We start from the raw sequence: 4,576 nt of genomic DNA, 5'->3' as shown, positions 1-4,576 counted from the left end.
ATCAATGTTTATAAGGAAAATTGGTCTAAAGTACTCTTTCTCTGTTGGGTCTTTGTGTGGTTTAGGAATAAGCATAATTGTGGCTTCAAAAAATGAATTGGGCAGTGTTCCTTTTGTTTCTATTTTGTGGATTCTCTAAGTATGACTCATATTGTCTCTTTACTATTTGTTGACATGTGTTACATGATCAATATTTTTTGTTTATTAACTGCTACACCCTCACTATCCAACATATAGTATGGATTCAATATTTCTCACTTTTCTTTCTTTTTAAAGTTTTTATTGATTCTTTGGTAGTTTTATATTATGTACCCAGTCCTGCTCATCCTCCTGTCCCCGCATATCTTCCCTTTGCTCTAGCAAAGATAATACAGTGTGATTAGTACAGGGTTAGGAGAAGCATGGGGTATACAGCACAAATAGATGTCCTAAAATAAAACACATGCATGCATACACAAGAACACACACACACACACACACACACACACACACACACACACACACCAAACAAACAAATAAAAATACAAAGCATGGAAAAACCTTAAAGCATAGAAAACCATCTCATCATGGAAGCTATACAATTTCCCAGTGTGTCTCAGAGTATATCCCTCATACATCTTTACTTGCAAAACTTTCATTCATTGAGTCATTGGTCTGGTTTGAAGTCTCTGACTTCCCTGACCCCATCAACACTGGACCCTCACCAGGAACTCCAGCTTATCCTGTTGTTACTCTTAGTCATGAAGGTACTGTAGTTTTGGATCAGCAGGACTGGTCCTTTCACTCATTTCAACTATTCACAGATGATATAAGTTTTGGAGTGGACCAACTCAGAACACTGAATCTGGGACTGGGTGGTAGCTGAGGAGCTCATCCTGTCCTTCATCTGTATCATCATGGCAAGCTGTCTTGCACTGCTCCAGCTAGGCAACCGACACCACCACTGACAGGAGGTAGGGTTAGCAATACTGCTCTCTTGGGTTCACTTCATCCACACCTATGCAATCAGGGCCAGTTTCACTGTGTTGCCCAGAATGGTACAGGACCTGTTATCCTAAATGCTACAACCAGTGAAGGGCAGGGCTAGCTCTCCCACTCTCATATCCTTGGGGCCACCACTCCTGACTACATTAGGTAGTGACAGGGAAAAAAGGAAGAACATCATACCCATACATATGCCATCCCATAGCAGATGAGTGGAGGGCCAGCTATCCCCAACCTGTGCTTTCAGAGGCCAACTCCCCTGAACTCCCTCCATCGAGTCCTGCTCTATTGTGCTGTCTGAGCTAGGTGCATGGCTTACTCTCCAAGTGCTGCAGCCTGGTAAGGAACAGGGTTAGCTCAACTACTCTCATAACCCTGGAACTAGGTTTCTCAACTGTCCCAGGTAGCCAGGACAAAGGGAGGAGGGCATCATCCCCTTACCCACACCACCTCATGGGAGATGGGTGGTATGGCCAACTCACCTTTGATCTTAGTCTTATAGCTGGTTTACCTCCACCCCTTACTACCCATCAGCATCAACTCCAATGTGTTGTGCAGAGAGGATGTGAGGCCTGCTTTCCAGAATGATGCATTTGGTGAGGGGCAGGGATAGTTCTCTGTGCTCATGACACTGTGGGCAACTTTCTCAACTGTCAGAGTCTGTCCTTCCACCCTCATGCCCTTGGGGTCAACTCACCTATACATGTGCTATCAGGGCCAGCTACACTGTGCTACCTTAGGGAGGTGCAGGACCTGCTCTCCCAAATGCTACCACTGGTAAGAGGTGGGACCAGCTTTCCAGAATTTCACAGGCACTGAGGGACGGGACCAGTTTTGCACAACATCTGGGCATTCATGTGGTTCCCTGTTCTCTAGTGGTAATATAAGTCATGAACATTAATTCCAACACCTGTCACTGTGTAGCCAGGGATCCAGTTATTTCCCTTAGGAAAAGCTCAGGCTGGGACCACATCATGGCCCCAAGTAGTGGGGCTGGCCATGCACATCAGACTATTCTTCGCTACCCTTGAGTCTCCAGTTTCATCTCTCTTCATAATGTTCAAGATGTTCCACTTCTCTTTGCCTCCTATTTCTCCACCACATACTATACACAGTGGTGGCTCCTTCTGAAGCCTACACATGTAGCTGGCAGGTCTCTTGGTGACATCTTCTGTCTGTGCTGTGAAGTGGCAGCAAACTGGTGTCTATGGCCCAACTGTTCCATGAATAACAGGGCAGGTCTATGGGTGATTTGGTGGTTCACTAGACCATGTCTATCTTCCTCTTCCCATTCTATGCTACCTGCGTTTGACTTGATTTGATTTGATTTGATTTGATTTGATTTATATGCATCCTGGATATAAAACAGCTTTGGCCACCAAGTCAGGCATCAGGCTAGGATGAACAAAGGACTGCCGTCTGATCTTTGCCCCAAATGATATAAGAATAAGACCTCCAACAAGGTATCTCTTTGTCCACTGTCAGGGAGTAAATGTAGGTTTTATATTTTATATATTTTAATTAACTCTTAGAGAATATCATACCCCACAACTTCCCACTACTCAAAAATCCACCCCTTCCCTTACTCTCTCAATTTTATGCCCTTACTAATGTAAAGTCCGTCCAGTCTACATTGTGCTGCCCTTACAGTCCTGCATGATGAGCCATCTGAGTGTGATGACCTACCAAGAAAACTGACTCTTAGTCTTCTGTCAGGTATTATTTGCTAATAGCTCCTCAGCTGTGGATGGGACTTCATGCATACTTTCTCCTTCTATGCTCAGATTTGATCTGGTTTGAGTTTGCATATATTTTACACATGCTACCACAACTTCTCTCAGTTCAACTGCACAACAATCCTGTTGTATCTGGAAAATATTGTTTCACTGTAGTCATCTACCACCTCTGACATTTTTCCTTAATTTTAATTAAAATTTTTCATTCAATATATTTTATCATATTTTCCTTCTCCTAGCTTTTTCCAGATCCTACTATCTTCCTCTCCACCTAACTTCTTCCTCTTTCTCTCTAACAAACAAACATGAGCATACAACAAAACCAAACCCAGAAATCAAAACATACAGACTAAAAAAGAATATTAATAAAATAATAATATACTGCTTAGCTATTAAAAGCAAAGACATCATGAAATTGTCGGTGAAAGTATAAAATTTGAGAATTGTCCTGAGTGAGAAAACACAAAGGCTAAAAGACATGTATGACAGGAACCTGCATAGCTGTCTCCTGAGAAGCTTCATCCAGCAGTAGATGGAAACAGATACAGAGATCCACAGCCAAACATTAGGCAGAACTTGGGAGTCTTGTGGAAGAATTGGTGATAGAATTGAGTAAGCTGAAGGGATCAAGAACACTATAAAAAGACCTACAGGATCAAGTAACCCCATGTGGATCACAGAAATAGAACCACCAACCAAAGAGCATGCAGGGGCTGGACCTAGTCCTCTCTCCATGACACACATTTGTGGCAGATGTACAGCTTGATGTTCCTGTGGGCCGCCTAGCCATTGAAGTGGGTACTGTCTTTTACTCTGTGGCCTGCCATTGGATCCCCTTCCTCTACCTGGACTGCCTGGCTGTGTCTCAGTGGGAGAGGAGATGCTTAAATCCTGCTAGGACTTTATGTCTCAGAGTGGGGTAGTACCCAAGAGAGCTTCCCCACCTCTAAGAAGAAGGGCAGGAGAAGGGAGAATTTGTAATGGTAAAACTGGGAGAAGAGGAGTAGGGGGCTGCAATCGAGATGTAGAATTATAGAAAGAGAAAAAAAACTTTGACTCTTACTAACTTTCTACCTTTCTTCCATTATGCTTTCTGAGCTTTGGGGATAAAATATGATATAAATGTCCCATTTAGGGCTAAGAATTTTGCCATCTGTTATTCTCTGCATGCTAACTATATACTTATCAACGTAAATGATAATTGAAACTTGTTTTCCTCACCATTGCCAAAGAAATGCAAAATTAGACATCAAAAAATTTCATTCAAGAACTATTAAAGTTGAGGTAATGAATCCTCAATACAGAATAGATCTCAATTCCAAATTCAGCATTGATTAACAAGGAATAGCCATAGAAAATGGGGCAAGTGGTGGAAACTAAGAGGAAGCAAAGAACATAAGGAGGGATTCTGGCCAAACTGCCTTGACAGGATTCAAGCCTTCACTGAAGTCAAGCCAAGACTTAGTTAGGGTGACAGAGAATGTGGAATTTGATGAGACAACAAATAGGAAAGTATTGGGGATACCCAGCAAGGTTCTTACTAAAGCTGGGTAATGTAGGCAAAAAAGACGATGGTCAAGACCATGGCAACTGAAGTCTGGTCTAGAAATTTTCTTTATAATGCAAAAAATTACTAAAAATTGGTCATAACTCTAGTTATAAAATCTTAGGTTAAGAGATGTATAAAGCTACACATGCAGAAGAGAAACCTTTCTGCTTTGGTGCATGGCAAGCATTTCTACCAATCTACCAAAGACAAGGTATTGTTCAGTTATACTTCAGCAAAATTATGATCTTCTACTCATCCAAGGAAATAAAATAAAAACACAAGTCATAGTTGAAAGAGGATACTGGCT

The 4,576-nt window shown here is 42.0% G+C and overlaps 1 non-coding gene across 1 annotated transcript; it reads right to left on the bottom strand.

Moving 5' to 3' along the window:
* Window positions 1-2,329: 2,329 nt before the first annotated feature.
* Window positions 2,330-2,474, bottom strand: LOC120102028 (small nucleolar RNA SNORA48). Its single transcript, XR_005503070.1, has one exon. It is a non-coding gene; the product is annotated as a small nucleolar RNA SNORA48 (small nucleolar RNA).
* Window positions 2,475-4,576: the final 2,102 nt, after the last annotated feature.

The sequence above is a fragment of the Rattus norvegicus genome, chromosome 3, assembly GCF_036323735.1.
Source record: "Rattus norvegicus strain BN/NHsdMcwi chromosome 3, GRCr8, whole genome shotgun sequence".
Classification (NCBI taxonomy): domain Eukaryota; kingdom Metazoa; phylum Chordata; class Mammalia; order Rodentia; family Muridae; genus Rattus; species Rattus norvegicus.
This window is presented reverse-complemented; position numbering and strand designations above follow the sequence as displayed.